The sequence below is a fragment of the Callorhinus ursinus genome, unplaced genomic scaffold (assembly GCF_003265705.2).
Source record: "Callorhinus ursinus isolate GAN/ISIS: 27379988/994484 unplaced genomic scaffold, GSC_fseal_2.0 scaffold35, whole genome shotgun sequence".
In the NCBI taxonomy this organism is placed as follows: Eukaryota; Metazoa; Chordata; class Mammalia; order Carnivora; family Otariidae; genus Callorhinus; species Callorhinus ursinus.
Genome location: NW_027397097.1, coordinates 330,481 through 352,713, shown reverse-complemented (window position 1 = coordinate 352,713; position 22,233 = coordinate 330,481). Strand labels below are relative to the sequence as shown.

The following is a 22,233-nucleotide window of genomic DNA, read 5'->3' as shown; positions in this document are numbered from 1 at the left end:
ATTGTGAATATTATTTTTCTAGTCAGAAATGATAATGAAATGTGATGAATGACTCTATTATCAGAACTTCAAACTTGGGTTTGATTACTATTGATTACTTTTTTAATACTTACAAATCTTTCAAGTAATGGCATATCCTGTAAGTCTTAGTTTTCAATTGCCTTATTTTCAACTTCCTTAAGTAAATATATTCCTTCCCTCTCCCTGCCTGAAATTTTCTACATGTAAACCACTTATGTCTATGTAATCTAAAGTGTTTTACTGCTTCTTCATGGAGAACCACTTCTGAATCCTGCCACGGATCTGTTGGGTTTTCACACTATAGACGATGGGGTTCATCAGGAGTGGGAAGGTGATGTAGATGTTTCCCATAAGGACATGGACCACAGGAGATAGGTGTTTCCCCAGATGGTGCACGATGGTGAGACCGACGATTGGGATACAGAAAACCAGGATGGCACAGATGTGGGAGACACAGGTCTGTAAGGACTTGAGCCGCTCCTCCCGGGATGCAACAGCCGAGACAGAATGCAGGATCAGAATGCAGGTTACAAGAATTAACATGGACTCGAACAAAAGGGTGCAAATCACCAGAGCCAAGGCATAGAACCTGTTGAAATGGATGTCAGAACATGCTAGTCTCAGTAGGTCTTGGTGAAGGCAGAAAGAGTGAGAGAGGATGTGGGAATGGCACTAGTGGAAAAACTTAAGGCGGATTATGGGAGCAAAGATAAACACAAAACTCCTAACCAAAATTCCCAACCCAATCTTAATGATCTTGGCACTGGTTAGTATGGACGTATATCTGAGAGGATTCCAGATTGCTGAAAAGCAATCAAAAGCCATGGCAAGAAGGACTCCAGACCCCGTGAGGGACTGACCATGGATGAAGTGAACTTGGGCAATGCAGGCATCCAGGCTGCCTTCCTGACTGAGTCCCCACAAGATCCCCAGCACTGTCCGCACTGTGGACAGCCCCATGCACAGGTCAGTGAAGGCCAGCATGGCCAGGAAGTAGACCATGGGTTCACGCAGGCTCAGCTCAGCGCGGATCAAATGCAACACTAGTCAGTTCCCTGAAGGTGGCATAGCATAGATACAGGAGGAAGGGATGGAGAGCCAGGGATATTCCTGTTCCAGGCCAGTGAAGCCTGTTAGGAAAAAGGTTGAGGAATTGGTGTCATAAGCAGGAAAAGCAGGCATGGATAATGTGAGGTATTTTCTCTATGAGTCAGCACTTGTGTCCATTTGGTAGGTAACTTCCATACAACTGGTTTTGTCATACAGGACCAATCTGAGCAAAAGTGGTATATGTATGTAATACAGAGTCACATTTACTGTCCCTCACGTCTGTTATCCAAGTACATCTCCACACTTAGGAATCTTGTTCTATTTCTACCTAGTAAAACATAGAGGGTAGACACAGGAAAAAGTGATCTAAAATAGATTTTGTCTTTTCTCAAGCAACTAGCGATTATGATAAATTTTGACCTTCCACATGCCTATTAAGCTTTCAGAGTATTTGTAAAAAGTAGTTACCCTTCACCTTTGGGATGCAATTCAGTCTGTCTTTTCATGTATCCTGTGATTCAGTCTTTCTCTTCTATTGCTGCTCAAGTCTCAACTCAACTGCACAAACTCAAAGATATATTTGTTTCTCTGCTCCCAAGAAAGTAGATCATATCTTTGGAAGTGCTTTCATCAAGAGACACCTGGAGAGCTGCAGTGTATAAATGTCAGGAAAGAGATGGGTATAAATGGACCCCATGTCCCTAGAGATATTCTGTTCACATTTTAAAGTGAATGATTAAAACAGCTATTATCTGACTGCAATCTGGAATTATCCATGGGGAGTGCACTTATTTTATTTAACAAACACATATTCCATTTGATGTTCAAACGCTGTTCCAGGCGTTTAAAAACTATTAGGAAAACTAATATAACACTGTATGTTAGTTATACTTCAATTATAAGATAGGTAAAATCACACAAATCCTAAGTAACAGGCGTTTTTGTGAGCCATGCCTTATAGATGACTGAATTGAGTTCAAGAGAGGTTAAGCAGCTTGCTAAAGTCACACAGGGAGGATTTGAATCCTTGCAGGCTGACTCAAAGGTGTATACTCTTTTTTTTTTTTTAAGATTTTATTTATTTATTTATTTATTTATTTATTTATTTATTTATTTATTTGACACACAGAGAGATAGAGAACACAAGCAGTGGGGAGTGGCAGGCTCCCAGCCGAACAGGGAGCCAGATGTGGGGACTCGATCCCAGGACCCTGGAATCATGACCTGAGCCAAAGGCAGGTGCTTAACTGACTGAGCCACCCAGGCGTCCCAAAGGTGTATACTCTTAACAGCTCATCTCTGTCTTCAGTTTCATTGTGATCACTTTTCAGTGCCTGTTGCTTCCATAGTATGAGATTTAAAGGTTTCAGGGGTTCTCGCTAATCTTTAAAATTACACTAAAAATATCTTATTTATCAGTTCTATTTTCTTTCAACATGATCCTCAGTGAGCTTAAGATCCTCTATTATATTGCCTTCCTTCACAAACCAGGCATTCAGTTCTCACCACCTACTACAAGGTAGCTATTTCTGTTTCTTCTGTTGCTCTGGAGACTTTTCAGTGTTTGTGAGCAACTGCTTTTCATCAATCACAAACTTTCTCAGTTAGAGCTTCTTTCCCCCTCCTGCCAGCTTTATTGAGGTAGAATGGACTCATAGCATTGTGCAAATTTGAGTTGTACAACATGTTGATTTGATACATTTACATACTTCAAAATGATTACCACCATAACAGTAGCTAACACCTCCATCCTGTTGCATAATTACCATTTTTTTTCTTGTAGTGAGAACATTTATCGTCTATTCTTTTGGCAACTTTCACATATATGATGCAGTACCATTAGCTATAATCACCATGCTTCGCATTAATCCCCAGAAATTGTTCATCTTATAACTGGAAGTGTTTATCCTTTGGTGAATATCTCCCCACTTCCCTGACTCACCAGCCCCTGGGAACAACCACTCTACCTTGATTCTGAGTTCAGGTCCACTAGGTTCCACATATAGGGGGTATCATGCAATATTTGTCTTTCTCTGTCTGCCTTATTTCACCTAGCATCGTGTTTTCAAATTTTATCTAAGTTGTTACAATGGCAGGATTTTCTTCTTTCTTGTGGCTGAAAATTATTATATTATTTATTAATATTTATTTAATTATTTATCATAATATTTTATTAAGTATATATTAATATATATCACAACTTCTTTACTCATTCATCTATAGGCAGATACTTAGGTTGTTTCCATATTGTGGATAGTGCTACAATGAACGTGGGGGTGCAGATATTGAAAACTGCCCAGTTGAATTTATTTTTAAGTATTTTATTATTTTTATGCTATTGCAAGTGGGTTTGATTTCCTTATTTCCTTTTTGGTTGTTTTGCTTTTAGTGTATAGAAATTCAATTGTTTTCTGTATGTTGATTTATATCCTGTAACTTTACTGAATTTGTAGATTAATTCTAGCTGGGTTTTGGTTTTGGTTTTTGTTTTGGTGGAATCGTCAGGATTTTCTCTATATAAGATCATATCTGCAAACAAAGACAGTTTTACTTCGTCAGTTCTTATTGGGATGCCTTTTCCCCCTTTTCTTGCCTGAATTCTCTGTCTAGGACTTCCAATTATGTAGAATAAAACTGGGGAGAATGGGCACACTTCTCTTATTCCTGATCTTGGAAAAAAAAAAAAAACCCTCAACCTTTTGCCATTAAATATGATATTGGCCATGTGTTTGTCATATATGGCCTTTATTATGTTGAGGTATATTTCTTTTATACTCAATTTGTTGAGAGTTTTTATCATGAAAGGATGATGTATTTAGTCAAATGCTTTTTTTGCCTCTATTGAGATGATCATATGATTTTGTCTTTTATTCTATTAATGTGGTGTATCACATTTATTGATTTGCATATGTTGACTTATCTTTGCATCCCAGGGATAAATCCCGCTGGATCATGACGTACGATCTTCTTAATATATTGTTGTTGCTTTGTGTGTTCCGTGTGCTAATATTTTGTCAAGAATTTTTGCATCTGTATTCCTCAGGAATATTGGTCTGTAGTTTTCTTGTACTGTTCTTATCTGGCTTTGGTACTAGAATTATGTTGGCTTTGTAAAATGAGTCTGGAAGTGTTCCTTCCTCTTCAATTTTTTGAAAGAGTTTGAGAAGGTTTGACATTAATTCTTCTTTAAATATTTAGCAGTATTCACCGGTGAAAACATCTGATCCTGGGCTTTTCTGTGTGCAATGGACTACTGATTCAACCTCCTTTTTCATCATTTGTCTGTTGAAATTTTCTATTTCTTCATGATTCAGTCTTTGTAAGTTTTATGTTTTAGGGAATCTATCCATTTCTTCTAGGTTATGCAATTTGTTGGTGTATAATGTCTGTAGAAGTCTCTCATGACTTTTTATGTTTCTGTGGTATCAGTGGTAATGTCTCATCTCTCATCTCTGATTTTATTTACTTGAGCCTCCTCTCTTATTTTTCATAGTCTAGCTAAAAGTTTGTAAATTCTGTTTCTCTTTCAAAAAAACCAGTTTAGTTTCATTGATCATTTCTACATTTTTTCATCTCCATTTCATTTATTTCTGCTCTGATCTTTGTTCTTTCTTTCTTTCTGCCAACTTTGGGCTTAGTTTGTTCTGTTCCTAGTTCCTTGAGGTGAAAAGTAAAATTATTTATTTGAAATACCTCTTGTTTCTTAGTGTTGGCATTTATGGCTATAGAATTCCCTCTTAGAACTGCCTTTGAGTCATCGCATAAGTTTTGATTATAGCATGTTTTACTACTAAATATAAAGTCCATTTGAGTCTAACTCCAAAACTTTTAAATATGTAGGGAAGAAACCCTCTTTATTCAGTGATTTCTGTAGTGTAGTGTGCCTAAACTAGAGTTTTTCAACACGTTGAAAATTATCAGTTTAGATGACTTGAACGTTCTCAACAATAAAACTTTGAAGTTGTTTTCTAAGGTAGAAAGATAATGCAGTTAGGTCTAAAGACTCATAAAAGTAATTGGAACAATATTAATGACATAGCTGTGTGATCTTGGGAAAGTTTCCAGTACGTATCTCTAACCAAGTGTCATCCCATAGAAATCCAAGGTGAGCCACTTACATAGTTTTAGATATTCTAAGTAAAATCGAATGGGTGAAACAAGTTTTGATGTTTTATTTAGCCTACTATATCTAAAATATTATGTCAACATGTAGTCAATATAAAAATTTTTGAAGAGACATTTTAAATCATTCTTTTCCCACTAAGGCTTTGATCTAGTATGTAATTTGTACTTACATAACATTTCAATTTGGTTTGCCACATTCCAAGTACAAAATAGTCCATAGTGGCTCATGGATAGGACACTTATTAAAGAGTGCCACTCTAACCTCAGTTTCTTCATCTCTAAAATGGAAACAAGAACAATTTACTTTCATCAAGTGTTTTGTTTGTGTCTTTCACGATTCTAAATGCTTTACAATTTTATCTAACTTAATTGTCAGGGAAATCCTGTGAAATAATGTTATCATCCCCATTTTAGATGAGGTTAAGTATCTTGCCGAAGGACACAGTACTCACAGGTGTTGGAGAAGGGTTTTCAAACCAGAAAGGTTGGCTTTATAAGCACATTCTTTATCTCTGTGGTCTATTGCCATTAAAATAAAAGACATGTGCATTCAGTAATCCTAGAAATTAAATTAGATAACAGAACTACTCTAATTCTGAGAATTAAATAATGCTGAGATTCCTAGCACAGTTTAAATGCTAAAAAAAAAAGTGCTCAGTAAAATTGCTGTAATGAAAATAAAGACTCAGATTTCAAGCAGCTTATAAGGATTATCAAACTTATACAAAACTATTATGACTCTAAACAATGTTTTGTTTGCCAGCACATGAACTCTTTGAACCCTGAAGCCATGCAATCAAAAAAAGGGAGAAAAGTTGTAACTGAAATGGAGGGAAATAAAGTAAAATTTTATGTTAATAACAGTAACCTGTTTTATATAGGACATATCTGCTGCCCTTCAAAAAACATGTAAAGACTAATTAGGGAGGAATCAAGCTACAAGATGCTTCTTTATCTGTCTGTCCAATGTTTATTTCCAAATCTCCCTGGGCAGGGGAATTGTTATTACAAACTTGCACTTGTAAGAATATTCAGAATTTGGTGGAGTGAAGAGTCTGCTCTGTAGACACCGCCCCTGAGTTTGCCCTCATTTCCCCCAGAGGAACACAGCCCCTGTATATTGTATCACTCACTCTCAGCACCTCCAAGGTTCAGGTTTTACTCCAGTGACTCCCAGACCTGCATAAATCTTGCTTCTCCTAGAATGTCAACGCCACTGGGACAAAAGGAAAAAAAACAAGATCCATTTTCAAGATTGGCAAGACCATCTCTACAGTGAGTGACAGTTGTTCTTTATTAAGGCAGTGAAAAGGACATGTCAGAATGGAACATGACTGAGAAATGAATTCTACAAGTGACTGAGTGTCTTATGTAATAAGCAGAGGTTAATCTTACAGCCCATGGCAGTGATTTGCAGTTTAATTCACCAGGTTTTAAATGCAAACACTCAAATATGTTTTCCTTTTCTACTTGGTATACTTAAACTTCATTATTATACCTTCACAAGCCAGTAATTGTTTTTTTCTCTATTATTTGTAATATGAAGCACTGAAGTAGAAAGTTAACAGTGAGGTTGTGGATATGGACATGGATTCCTCTGATGGGGCCAATGACGTAATGACAAGGAGGTTTCACATGTAGGCATAATGTAGTCTGTTTCAGAGCAAATGAATTTTCTGAAAAAATACAAGCATTGATCTTTAATGAGCTATTGTGCCAAATCCAGTCATTCTTTTTTTTTCTTAAGATTTTTATTTATTTATTTATTTGGCAGAGAAAGAGAGAGAGAGAGAGAGTGCAAGCAGGGGGAACGGCCGGCGGAGGGAGAGGGAGAAACAGGCTCCCCAAGAAGCAGGGAGCCCGATGCAGAGCTCGATCCCAGGACCCTGGGATCATGACCTGAGCCGAAGGCAGTCGCCTCACAAACTGAGCCACCCAAGCGCCCCGTCATTCTTTTTATAGCTGTTACTTCAAAGTTTATACTAAGGCAATAGAAAACACATAAGATTCTTAATAAGCTGTTAAATGTATATATATATATAATTTTTTATTTTTCTGAGAGGTTTCTGTTTTTATAGATTCATGTCTGTTCAACCTGATTCCAAAATCAGTAACTCCACCTTTCTCCTTACAGGTTTCCCTGGCCTTGAACAGGAATATCCTTGGCTCTCCATCCCTTTCTCCTGTATCTGTGCTATGGTACTCTCAGGGAACTGCCTGGTGCTGCATGTAATCCGACAGAGCCGAGCCTGCACCAGCCCATGTTCTACTGCCTGGTCATGCTGGCTCTCACTGACCTGTGCATGGGGCTGTCCACAGTGCACACGGTTCTGGGCATCCTATGGGGGCTCAGCCAGGAGATTGGTCTGGATGCCTGCATTGCTCAAACCTTTGTTCATGGTCTCTCATGCACGGAGTCTGGAGTCCTTCTTGCCATGGCCTTTGATAGCTTCACTGCAATCTGCAATCCTCTGAATACACATCTATCCTCACCAATACCAGAATCATCAACATTGGTGTGGCCATTTTAGGGAGGAGTTTCCTGTTCATCACTGCTCCCATTGTCCGCCTAAAATTCTTCGATTACTGCCATCCTCACATCCTCTCCCACTCTTTCTGCCTGCACCAGGACCTGCTTCGGCTCGCCTGCTCTGACATCCGCTCAAACAGCTTCTATGCCCTGGCTCTGGTCATCTGCACACTGTTTTCGGATTCAGTGCTCATTCTTGTCTCATACATCTTGATCCTGCACTCAGTGTTGACTATTGCATCCCGGGAGGAGCGGTTCAAGTCCTTGCAGACCTGCGTCTCCCACATCTGTGCAGTTCTAGTTTTCTATATCCCAATCATTGGTCTGATTATGGCGCACCGTTTTGGAAAGCATCTCTCCCCCGTGGTCCACGTCCTCATGGGCAACATCTATATCCTTTTCCCCCCCTTGATGAACCCCATCATCTACAGTGTCAAAACCCAACAAATACGTACCAGGATCCAGAGATGGTTCATTAAACCAAACTGAGTACTGGAGGTTAATGTGTTCTAAGGAAGAGAAGGTAGTGTTTGCAAGAGGAATGACTAATAACAATTTGAGGCAGAAATAATACATTTATATGTAATATTTAACAGATTAAAAGCATAGTTTAGAAAATAGTCATTTTCTTTTCTTTTTTTTTTTTTAAAGATTTTATTTATTTGACAGAGCACAAGCAGAGGGAGAGAGAGGGAGAAGCAGGCTCCCTGCTGAGCAAGAAGCCTGATGAGGGACTCGATCCCAGGACCCCGGGATCATGACCTGGGCCGATGGCAGCCGCTTAACCAACTGAGCCACCCAGGCGTCCCGAAAATAGTCATTTTCTAATTTAGTTTTCCAAAGCTAGAGAAATAAGCGGAGAATGTGTTACTGATCTCATTTCCTAATTTTAAAATTCTGTATAGTGTTAGCTACAATGAGTTATGTTCCATAGTGTGTCAATGAGCACTAATTACAAGTTTACAGCACCATCCATGCTTTTTGAATTCTAATTCAGAGTGTGATTTTATTTTTTCATGTAACTGGTATATCTGTACATTTGCTATGTATGGAACAAATATCCTTTACATTTTATTATCAGGTGTCACAAGTTGACTCTGTTGAGGTTGTTGAGAAGGAAAATTTTACTCTGTCCTTCAGGGCTCTCCTAAACTGGTCTAAGAATTAAATTGACATGAGACAGATTAATAGAAGAAACAACAAAATTAACCACATGCACACAGAGGCCCAGTAGTAAAGTTCAGACCCAAAGAAATGACCAAGTCATGTTTTTTATTTGTTTGTTTTTTGTTTTGTTTTGTTTTTAGATTTTGTTTATTTATTTGAGAGAGAGAAAGAGAAGGAGAGAGAATCTGAAGCAGACTCCGTGCTGAGCACAGAGCCCCATGAAGGGTTCAATCCCATGACTGAGAGAGCATGACTTGAGCTGATACCAACAGTGGAACACTTAACCGACTGAGCCACCCAGGCGCCCCAGCATGAAGATTTTATTCATTTTAGACAAAGAAATATGTATCTGTGAGGAACTGACAGGACAAAGAAAACTTATGCTCAGGAGCTTCAATTGGTAAGGAATTATAAATTTGGACTAGAATCTGGGCTGGGGTAGTACATTAGTAATAGTTACAAGGTTTATTTATTTTTATCTTTTTATTTTTTACAAGGTTTATTTATGTAGGCTACTTTGGCCTTACATTCCTTACCTCTGATGATAAGGATGTTTCTTTACCTCTTGGTGCAGACAGGGTACCTTTCACAGGGGAGATGCATTTCCTGCTTTTTGGAGACAAAGAAGAGACAGCCTGTACTGGCTGTTTCTTAAATAACTTTAATTCAAAATAATCTTTATGATATGATGTCATACTTTGGGACTGCCTTCCCTGGGCCCCCACAAAGTCATTCACACCTCTTCTACCTATAATTAAGCAAAAGTGCCTGCAAAGCCCATTCCGTCTAATAGAAGGCAGGATTGGTAGGTTAGATTACATAGTTTAGTGCAAAAGATTTGGTGAACAATGACAGAATCAGCTATCGCATCTCTGCATATTCTACCATGTACCCCCAAATCTATATAGTTTACAGTGCTCATGAGAGTTGTAAATTGACTTCAATCTTGGTGTCAGTATATGTGAAATCTTAAAAACAGTTGATCAACCTCTTTATTTTTAAGGTAGTTGCTAAGGCTCAGAGATATTAAGTAAAACATCAGTAGCTAAGCTGGGGATAGAATTGTGGTTTTGAGAACCTTTTCAATGCATATTTCACTTCTAAGTCTCGTCCTCTTCATAGATAAAATTAAGAAATTCAACTCAATCATAAAATGCAGATATAATTTTTTTTGGTACTCGCTTTTTAAAAAAATATTGACCTCCCAAAATAAAAATTAAAAAAAAAAACAAATAGTACCGGTCTCAAGATTTTTTTTTTATTTCTTTAAATATTGTCACCTAATCATAGCTATGTACTAGCCATGACTGGGGCAGCAGAGTTACCAGCAGAGACAAATTACAGTTAAGCTACAGAGATGGGAGGAAGCAAATGATTGCACATGTACCTTCAGGTATATGAAGTTCCATCATCAATATCCTAACAAACAAGGGAAAATTCAATTTTGAAAATTACTGTTTGGTTTGTTACCTTTAATTTATCCTTTAGTGTTTTATTAGAAAATTCATATGACTTTTTTTTTAGCTTTTATTTATTTATTTGAGAAAGAGAGAGAGAGAGAGATAGTGTGGGAGCATGAGCAGGGGGAGGGATGGGGGAGAGGGACAAGCCGACTCCCTGCTGAGCAGGAAGCTGGACACAGGGCTGGACCCAGGACCCTGAGATCATAACTTGAGCCAAAGTCAGGCACTTAACCAACTGAGCCACCCAGGCGCCCCCAATACGATTTTTTAAAATTAAAAGACATCAAGTTGATGTTTATTACTCTTGCTTTTCCGAACTGCCAGCATGTAAACCCCACACATCCCTACAGATCAGCCTGCCTAAACAGATCTGCACTTGTCAGATTGTTTTACCTTGATGGCTCCGTTATGTTGGGCTCTCCGTGATGGTACTTCTTTATTTCATAATGCTTGCCTCTCCCATCAGTCTTATGTCTCTCTGTGTAGCTCATTTCCTAGAGATACTTCCTGCAAAGCATTGGTAATTGACCTGTTCTAGTTACAGTGGGAAATAACAGAGCCTATTTCTCCTCTTTGTTAGGGGAATTTGAGAAAAAGGATGCGAAGAAAGCTTTGTATTCAATTATAATATTGATTGATGATGAAAATATAAATGATTGCAATTATACATGCATTAAGTTTTACATTAAAAATTTTTATGGATATTATAACTTAGATTTTGAAGGAAGAATAATAACTCTTTGAGTTATCAAAGGGCAATAATATTATCCTCATTTTATACAACAGTAAAATGGGTTTGGGATCCTAAATTTTGCATAAATTGAGCTTTTAGTTTTCTCTATATTTCTAAGAAAAGAAGACATTTTCCTATAGTTTTCTATAAAATTTCAATTTCTTCACTCTAAAAACTGACCAGAAGATACAATACACTGAAGTGAGCCCAAGTGAGTAATAGTGAAAAGGAAAGTTTCAATAGTGGTTCATAAACTGTTAGAGTTAAGATCTGTGTTTACACATTTATACTTTATTTTAATTAAATTGTAACTAAATTGATAGCATGATGAGAAATTAGCTACTAAGGCATTATGTATGCATATATGAATATATATCTACATATGCATATGTGTATTTATATATACATATATATTTAGTCAATCCTTATTATTTACAGATTCTGTGTTTGTGAATTCACCTAGTTGTTAAAATGTATTTGAAACCTCAAAATCAATGCCCCAGTGCTGTCGCCATCGGTGGACACATGCAGAGAAGCAAAAAATTTGAGTTGCCTCACACACATGTTCCCAGCTGAGGCTGGACAAGGGGAAGCTCTGCCTTCTGGTTTCATCTCTAATAGGAGTAAATGAGTATCCCTTTTTTTGTGGTCTATTTAATGCTCTGTTCTTTTCATTTTGTTGCTGCTGTTGGTGGTGATGGGGACTGTTGAAGTTGGTCCCCAGGCATGCTGTGGAAGTGCTGTCTAGGCTCTTATACATAAGGCTGTGATCCATCTCACAGAGGAAATAAGTGTGTCAGATAAGCTGCCTTTAGGTGTGAATTATAGCTTTGTTGCCTGTGAGTTCAATATTAATGCATCAAAAATGCCATACATCCAGAAAAGGGAGGAGGAGGTTTACCCAGCAGCATATGAGGCTCCTCCTCAAGTGCTAAGTAACATCTAGAGTTTGTGATGAAACTATGGAAAAGTGAGAAAAGTGACTAAATTTGTGAATTCATGAGACAATGATGGATTAAATAAAGTGTAGTGGATAGCACTGTTGTAGGGTGAAATCCGAAGGAATCTACAGACGCATAGCCCAGGGAGAGGAAAATGTGAAATCCTTCTCAGCTAGTCTCTTACTGCAAAGAAATAGTGCCTGAAATTCATTATTTGTAAGAAATAGATATTAAAATGTGCCTTTAAACAGCAACACACACAGATTATGTATTAACTGGTTATTGAAAATGTGATCAGAGCTCAAAAGCAAAAGCAACTATTTACAGTAAGTTCACAGAATATAACCGCAGCAAATAATAAAAATAGGCTGTATATATATTTATACTGCAATTCTATTTTTATTAATACATAGAGCAAAAATACAGCTATGAAAAGACATATATATGCACCGAATGAGTTTATGACATCATTAACGTGTTTCAAAAACCGTTTAGAGAAAAAGTTAACTGAATTATGATACTGCTATAATATTCATTGTCATGGTCATATTAAAAGTGAAAAAGCCCAAAAGTTGTAAATTAGAGAGTGGCCTATATTATTACAACAGTAACTAAAAACTGTGCAGAGCAATATTTATGATATGATCTAATTATTTAAAATAATTCTACATATAGTCAAGTATAAAAAAGCCTGAATATCCTACTCATTAATTAGCTCTAATGAAAGCGTGAGGAGAGAGGACAGAAGTATGTTATATTGTTTGAGTTTTATATAATTAATGGTATTGTTTAATTTAAAACATATATATTTTTGGAGCGCCTGCGTGGATTAGTCGTTGGGTGTCTGCCTTCGGCTCAGGTCATGATCCCAGGGTCCTGGGATCGAGCCCCGCATCGGGCTCCCTACTCAGCGGGGAGCCTGCTTCTCCCTCTCCCACTCCCCCTGCTTGCATTCCCTCTCTTGCTGTGTCTCTCTCTGTCAAATAAATAAATAAAATCTTTAAATAAATAAATAAATAAAATAAAACATATATTTTTTTCAAAAGGATTTTTCATGGCATATGGCATTATTTTAATTGATCCATTGAGTTTTCATATACATAGGCATCACAAACAATTTCATATGTATTAAAGACCCTATATAAATTTTGTGATTGGCAAAGTTTTCTAAGCATACCCAAACATGTATTAAAAAGGGGAAAATGAGGTAAATAAAAAATGTTTTGTGTATAAAATCCAAATTATAATTCAGTCCAAAAGGAGCAAGAAGGAGAAACTAGAGGCAAAAGTTTACCCAATGAACAAGTAAAGAAGGTACATAAAAAAGAAATTAAAATGCCATCAGAGATGTTTGAAGCAGTCAGATTTCAGTGAGGAGTATTTCAGAGATTGGAGAAAGCTGACTTTCTGAAGCCACATTTGCCAAGATGTTGGGGTTAATGTAGAGCATGAAATCAGCCATAATACGTGGCTTGCTAAAAGGTAACACGGAGGCTTCTGAGGGCAGGGAAGGTTTCAGAGAAGGGCGTAGGCCTTTGGAATGCCGAGGCCTGCATGACCACTCCGCCATAGGAATGCTGCAGGGAGTTGCCTTCCCAGAGCTTTCTTAGCCCAAACAGCTGCCCTGTGATCTAAGAAATGTATGCATTGTCCCTTTGGCTATGTTTAGCAGAACTCCTAGAACATGAGCATATCTTTCTGTAAACAGATCCTCCTAGTCCCAAAAGACCCCTTGTCACACATCACATGCTTGAGAAACAGTGAGAAGGATTTGTGATTATCCTAAAGGACCAATAAAAGCGGGAGCAAAGAAGAGCAAACCGTCTTCGTCTCTGAGGGTTGACCGCCTTACCTTCTTCTCTCTTTTACAGCAAAGTTTGGAGTCATCTTTCATCCATCAGTACAGGGCCTGTTGGCCATTCCCGGCACCAAGGGCCATCTGCTATTTCTGACCAAAAAGGAAGATTTTCCTGGCAGAAAGCCAATTTTGAGAGTCAGAAAACAGGAGATTTTGGAATTCTGGCAGAGCATAAAAGACAAAACTATGCATCAGAAAGATCTCATTCTAGGTGAGAAAGGAGGAACAGAGACCTGACACTGACAATGTGCTAGTTTCCAAAGGAGACATTTGCTAACCTCTGAAACTGCATGGAATGGGAAGGCAAAAGAGTATGCAGAGAGCACTTGAAAAATAAAGTCCAGTTTATTCATATCACACTAAAGTTAATTTAATTCAATTTTTTTTATTTTTTAAAGATTTTATTTATTTATTTGACAGAGAGAGCGTACAAGCAGCGGGACGCGCAGGCAGATGGAGAGAGGGAGAAGCAGGCTCCCCATAGAGCAGGGAGAGTGCATGAAGATCTAAAGTTGGGCAGTCTTTTTTTTTTTTTCCTTGACACACAAAGAGTATAGCCCATAGTGTGGATTGTACCCTCTCTTACAGTTGAAAGCCCGAGCAGGTCAAGCCTTAGATGCAAAAGTGCCACTGGCCAATAAAGTGATAGAATAAGCTTCAACTCAGTCAAATTTTGATTAGATCAAGGTAAAAATCCTATAAGGGGTTTATCACAGAGCAACAGGTGAATTATCACTGGAGGACAATATAACTTAATCTGGCCTTCATAATTTTCATATATAATGTCTAACACTCAATAAGAAATTAGGAGGCATGGCAAGAGACAGGAACATGAGTTCAAAAACAAGGAGAAAAACAGAAGAAACACACCCACCCACAGTTGTATTTATTGTAAATGGCAGTCAAGGATTTTAAAGTAACAATGCTTAACGTGTTCAAGGAAATAGAGGGACAGATGATAAATAAGTTTATTAATGTTTATGAAATAAAGAGCTGGGGAATTTTACCAGAAAAATAGAATATACTAAAACTTAAAATAAAGAGAGACAGAGAGATAGAATGAACCAGATGGACATTAGAAAATGCTAAAGCACAAGAGCTAAACCTAATAATTCGGGAATGCAGAATTACAGAGTAGAAGACAGGATTACTGAGCTAAAATAAAGGTTAGTAGAAAATAATAAATGTGAGACTTTCAAGCAAGATGCCTTACTAGAGAAGGAGAAGTGTTTCACAGTGATAAAAAGATCTATCAACAAAGAAGATCCCTTAACTTTAGATCTTCATGCACTCAGTAAAGGAAGTGGCTAACTACCCATAGCTTAAAAATACACAAATCAAAGAAATCAGCAGCTCGAACAGGAGAAATAGACTAATCCACATTCATAATGGAACATTTTCACAGACTTCTATCAAAAGCTGAAAATACAAGCAAAGAAATCTAAGGATAAAAATATAAAATTACCTAAATCTAACAAACTTGGCTATGCACACACAGCTCTGTAAATAGGGGTAGAGACAGTGATATAAATAACACTTCAATCAACAAGCACAGGTGAATGAAAAGCACCACAGACTGGGTCATACATAAAGCTTTAATTTGCATTTTTAAAATTAACTTTAGGGCCCCTGGGTGGCTCAGGTGGTAAGTAACTGCCTTTGGCTTGGATCATGATTCCGGGGTTCTGGAATCGAGTCCCACATCCACTCCCCCTGCTCTATGGGGAGCCGGCTTTTCCCTCTCTCCATCTGCCTGCAGGTCCCGCTGCTTGTACTCTCTCTCTGTCAAATAAATAAATAAAATCTTTAAAAAATAAAAAAAATTGAATTAAATTAACTTTAGTGTGATATGAATAAACTGGAAAGTAGTGGTGCGGCATTTCAGCCCAAGCACAATAGGAGTGATGTGGGATTTTCACAATCAAAACGATGACGATGATGATGACCATGATGACCATGATAATCCCTACTGAGTCCTTACTAGTTACCAAACCCCATGTGAAGGGCCTTACATAAACGCTTTCATTTTGGTACATTGTTACCACCCCGTCTCTAGTTCCCAATGAAACTCCTGTTATTCTTCCTTGTTGATAGTTTAGGTAGCTGAATTTATGACAAAAAATTTTATTCTAATGCATGTAGTTTGTAAGTGGCAAAACTTTTGAACCAAGCTCATTTTGACTCCAGAACTCATGCATGGAACCACTTCCACAATGTTTTTTTTTTTCCCTACCAAACTGAAATCTGCTTTTTGTATAAAATATTCTTGACAAATATTTGACTACTTGCCCTCATTTAGGATGGGCTTGCAAAATGCAGCTTCTCTATGAAATATATCATTCGTATATCATCATCTTAATGCATAACAAAACGTACTTTGCTTTATATTAAAAAGAAAAAAATACTTTGGAAAACCAACATAGGGAGAATCCTAGCCTCCAGAATTTCTGTCCAGGTTTCTTAGACCAAAGGGTCATTGTTGGTTGAATCAGGAAAATGATTGAACAAAGGTTTAGAATAATGTCTACAATAAGTCTAAAATGTACCTTCACATTCCTAAAATATATATATATATATATATATATATATATATATATATATCAAATACCAGAGCTTTTCTCAAAGTGCTCTTTATACAAATGAAGAAATTAAATGACCACTTAAGAACAATAAAAAATAAGCATGATATTATATGCCTTAGTTCCAGATTTGATGGAGCAAACATATTTTAGGTCAAGAGAAGCAACAATTTGATTAAACATGAATTACTTAATAGGGATAGGCTTTGAGAACAAGGAGATATTTATAGATATTTATTTCAGACAAAGTTCAGATTATATTTAACAAAGAGACATTCAAGGGATGAATTTTTAAGGGACAAAATAAACACTAAGGAAGGTTTTAGAATAGTTGGAGAAAGAATGTACTGGGACTTGTATATTGTATAAAGGAGGTTGATCTTACTGCTCTAAGTATAAAAGAATCAGTGTAAGTATTATGTTCCACGACAATCTGCAAAGGGATCTCTAATTTGTCTATTCCACCCAGACCAGCATCGGGGTTATAAGGAAAGTCATGAGTTCTGACTTTTCTTATAGCCAAACATTTAGTACTTCAGTATCTTATCTGCTCTTCTATTTCCCTCAATTTCTTCTAACTGCTTTCTAACTTAAAGTCAATATCCTGTGGGATTTTTCAACACAATAATTTATCTATTTATCTATCTATCTATCATCTATCTATCTATCTATTCATTCATTCATTCATTCATTCATAAAGCATGATGATATTCCAAACTATTCACTGGACTTTCACATCACATAGATGAGCCATGAAACCCATAAGGGGAGCTATTTCCATCAAATATCAGCCCTGGTCTTTAGAACGGAACATTTTTACTACCTTATCTCGGATGTGTTTGGTCTTCACCCCATAGACAAAAGGGTTGAGGAAAGGTGGAACCAGTAGGTAAAAGGTTGGATAAGGTGATATGTATATATGATGGAATATAAGATCCAGATCTGTGGGTGAAAAAGGAAAGAAAAACAAGGAGATAGAACTGGAAGAAGACACATATATGGGGAATACATGTATTAAATGCCTTCAGACGTGCCTCTTTCTAGGGCAGGTGGAAGACAGTGATAAGTATTTGTATATAGGAGAAGGTGATCAAAATGAAGTCCAGGCGACCAACAATAAAAGCTCCAAGGAGACCATAGAATTTGTTGATGTAAACATCTTCAGTGGCAAGCTTCACAAGGGCCATGTGTTCACAGTAAGTGTGGGATATTAACTTGGTTCGGTAAAATTTCAGACGACACTTTATGAGCAATAGGCATGGGATGACCAGAATGGCAGGCCGCAGTGTCACCCCACCTACAATGTGAGTGACTAGTTGTCGAGTGAATATGGTAGCATGCCTCAGAAGATAGCAGATTGCTACATAGCGGTCCAGAGCCATAGCCAGCAGGACTCCTGATTCAATACCCTGAAATGTGTGGACGAGCCACATCTGAAAGAGGCGAGCATCAAAATAGATCTCTGGCAAGTGGAACCAAAAAATCCCAAGCATCTTGGGGACAATGCTGGTGCTAAGTGCAATGTCTGTAGCTCCCAACATGGCCAGAAAGATATACATAGGATCATGGAGACTGGATTCAGATTTGATGATGATCAAAAGCAGAGAATTTCCCACCAAAGCAATGATGTACATAGCACAGAATGGAATCCCAATCCAACACTGTATATTTTCCAGATCATGGATCCCAATGAAGGTCAGCACAGAGGGCACAAACACAGTGCCATTTATAATAAGCATGACAGTTCAGGGGCCTCTTCAGTAAAGGGGCAAAGTGTTCCTCTGTGATTCTATGTACTCTGATATATCCTATTCTCATCCAGTCATACACTTATTGAACGAAAAAAAAAAAAGGAGAACCGACTTCATCAGCTATCTTTCATTTTTTTCATGAATGAGAAAATGTCAAAGCAAAGGTTCACAGTATATATTTTAGTAAAAACAGCCACCCCTGCTCAGTGATGCCCACCACATGACAACTGAGTATTTGGGCACCATGCCTATGTAGGGGCCACCATGATCATGCTGCTGGGTGGTGTTGTCCTTCCTCTCCCCCTCCATCTTCTCTTCCCTCTAACCTGGTCATGGAAATCAGAGAGAAAAAAAATTGGAATGATACTGTAGACAGATAAACATCAAACAGAGAAATATGAAAATCCACTGTACCTTGAGCTTAACTTTTCTCTTGTTTTCTCTCTCCTTTTTATCCTCCTTTCACTTTAGACTAGCAAAGCTGGCTATTTCTATAGAACATACCAACACATCTTTGATAAAGGATCAATTGAAGGTCACTTTGTAGGGTTGCGACTCCATTAACGGGGTCCAAATGACCTCTCCTCACCTTGAATTTCCTGATCACCAAGCGATTTGCAAATATGATATGGCTGTGGCACGCTGATCCATTTAATGGCTGTGGCATAATTTTTTATGGCATTTCTGATTCAGGACACAAGGGTTAAATAGGAATACTTCTGTTAGATAAGCACCTAGAGCTCCTCAAACTCTTTTTTCCACATATTAGAGAGGAAGGACAATTTGACAATATTAAATAAAATTAAAAGGGTTAAAGAGTACCTGGTTTAAAAGAGAAACATTAGGTGTCTCACCAGGACAACCATGAGGAAGATGCTGAAGTGATGTGGGGTGAGGTTAAGTGAATGAGATTGGGAGCCCCGGGTTGGCAGAGATGATCCTTGTATAGACATTGGGGCTATGTACCACTGAAGGGAAATAGAAAGTTCTAACTGTTATCTTCTACAGAAGCTGACACAAGAAAAATATGAGGGCATGGGGCTCTTTGTGAATTATCCAAGTGATTCCATGGAGAATAGTTGCCAAACACATAGGTACAGTCAGGTGGAAGTGCCTGGGGAGTCAGCAGAGACAGGAAGAGAACCCTCATTGCAATACACAGGCTGTTGCTGAGTACACTTCACACTCTCCAACAACTGTACACCAGCAACTAACTATAGTTCATTTGTGGGGCTGACAAGATTATGCATTGGTAATTTATTTTTAAGCGAGAGTAGAAAGGTTGCCTAAGTGATTAGTTGTCTGAATCTAAATGAAGCTGATCCATCTATCTTTAAAATAATATTTTCCTTAAGAATTTTGAAACATATGCCCATAAATCAAGTCATCACCTCCAGATATTAAACTGAGTTTTTCCTTGGCCCCCAACAATCCTAATTTCTACTCAGAAATTTCAAATTTCAGGGCGCCTGGGTGGCTCAGTCGTTAAGCGTCTGCCTTCGGCTCAGGTTATGATCCCAGGGTCCTGGGATCGAGTCCCACATCAGGCTCCCTGCTCCGCGGGAAGCCTGCTTCTCCCTCTCCCCCTCTCTCTGCTTGTGTTCCCTCTCTCGCTGTGTCTTCCTCTCTCTCTCTGTCAAATAAATAAATAAAATCTTAAAAAAAATAAAAAAAGAAATTTTAAATTTGGAATGATATGGAGATTATTCTACCACATCACCCACCCAAAGCAGAATTCTTTAGTTCAGAAACCTGACAGCTGACTGACTGCGCGCCGGTGCGTTTCCAAACCTGCCTGTCTGCTGCGCAATCTCACTCTCAGAAAGGCCTCCTCATGGGGGAAGAAACACATTCCCTGCAACCACTGTCCCCCATTTTGAATTACAGATCTTCAGATATAATGTCACAAGATTCAAGTTACTCGTGATCTGCTCTCCTTCAAGGAAAACATCTGCGGTTCTACCCACCTTCTCTGGTAGCCTGCTGCTAACTTCTTAACCTCCCGATGTTCTAAAGCAGATTCTCCAGTCTATCACGACTGCTGTTGAATTGCAGTTTCTAAAACTTCAAAGTCAGACTCTATCAAAAGTTTATTTGTCTCTTTACTTGTATATTTCTAAGTTTGCTTCTGGAATCTACATTCATTGACTATATTTGTGTTTTATCCTTCAAGACACAGAATCGCCTGTCCAGGTAATCTGCTACTCACTTACTTAGTATCCAGAAACAGCAGTGGGAATTGAGTGGAGCAGAAGAAGGTTGCTCTTTGCTGGTCCCAGTGGTGGAATATCGGTGTTTTCTAACATAATTTTCCCTGATGACCAAATTTCATAAGCTTCTTGCAAATCTTGAGATTTTTTTTTTTTTTACTCCCTGTGGCAAAGATGGATGATTAGAGCCAGAGGAGCAGCCACCATTTCTCAGGACGAGCTTCTTACTCAATTTCCAGGAGACCTGATATATATCTAGTGCAGCCAGGAGCTGGCAGTGTTGAAATATCTTCTCTTAGTAAACAGTGCAGTGTGTTTCACACTACCACAGATCGGGATTCCTTGTTCTCACGTATATGATGGAGAAATGGAACACAAAATGGGGACTGCATAGCGTGGGACTCCATATCTTGCCTGAGCAAAGTGGCCAACTTTATCCTGTGCTTTTTGAGGAAAGGAAATTGGAAATAAAACAAATGGTATCCCCTTCTTATTTACCTCACTTATGTACTCTTGGCCATCCCGTGGAGATTCAGAGGATTTCCAGATGCAGTTCAGTGATCCCAAGGAGGAGAGCTGTGGGGAGGCAAGTTGTGGGGAGGAAGTTTGGAAGTGGTTGGGAGCTCACTGTATAGTAAGCTCTCTTGTCCATCTGTCTGATTCCTGGGCTATGCCATTTGTTTGTCCATCTTTAACTCAAGGCAATCTCTTCCTGCTCTCATAGCAAGCCTTTGAGAGTAAATCCCTCATTCCTTGCATCATAGAAAAAGCATATGTCACTGTGACACATATCTCCACCCATTAGCTGTAAAATAAGAATAAAACAGCAGAGGCTCTTCATTGACTTCCGAAGTGACCTATTGAGCTCTCTACCACTCTCCTCTGCCAGACACACACCACCTGGTACTATAGGGGGTTGAGCTGGTCTCCGCTCAGCCTTTCTCTCCTTTCCTCACCTGCTGAATTTTGGGCTGGTCAACAGTCAGCTGCCTTCCTCTAAATCTCAGTATATGCATGCTATGTTTGTTTTTATAATTATATGTGTCAATTAAATATTTGGTAATTAACAGAAAAGAAAGTCAATCAATGTAACTAACGGTGTGATCACAATAAAGGAAAAAAATCATGTGATTATTTTAATAACTACAGAGAAAGTGTATGATAATATTCAATATCCATGGAAAATAAAAAACATCAGAAAAATAGGAGTAATTAGAGAACTTGTTAAACTGATGAAATGTATTCATGAAAATCCTAGCTAATATTATATTTAAAACTGTAAAACCAAAAATTCACCATTAGATTGAGAGAAATGCCAGGATGCCCACCTGGCATTAATACCTTTATTCAACATTTGCACACAGGTTAAATCATAGCAATATCATCACCATATTCCACTAGTTTTGATTTCTTATTCAGAAATATCGCACAGTTATCTCCATTCTTTATATTTTTGTCTATAATCTCCAAAAATACATATATTTGTCATTTTCTTCTCTTGGAGGGATAAAGTCATCATCAATTCTGCAGGATGCACTATGGTTGCCACAACTTACTAAAATATTTAAGCCCCTAATATGGAATTAAAATGAATTAATTGTTTATTATAACATTAAACATCCTTTTTTTCTTGTCTGATATCCACAAATGTGTTTTATTCCTTCCATCATGGTATTTGCCATTTATTACTTTATATACTTCATGTTCACATAAATTTTATTAAGCACCAAAACGTTATGACTCAAATTTATTTGTTTTATTCAAAAAGATTTTTTTTCCAAAAAATTTTTTTCCAAAAATATCCT

At 37.8% G+C, this 22,233-nt stretch overlaps 3 pseudogenes; 1 reads left to right on the top strand and 2 right to left on the bottom strand.

Annotated features, from left to right (window-relative positions):
* Nucleotides 1–258: 258 nt before the first annotated feature.
* Nucleotides 259–981, bottom strand: LOC112806293 (olfactory receptor 51V1-like; annotated as a pseudogene).
* A 6,297-nt stretch (nucleotides 982–7,278) lies between these two features.
* Nucleotides 7,279–8,215, top strand: LOC112806292 (olfactory receptor 51V1-like; annotated as a pseudogene).
* Nucleotides 8,216–17,254: 9,039 nt separating this feature from the next.
* Nucleotides 17,255–18,206, bottom strand: LOC112806291 (olfactory receptor 52A5-like; annotated as a pseudogene).
* Nucleotides 18,207–22,233: the final 4,027 nt, after the last annotated feature.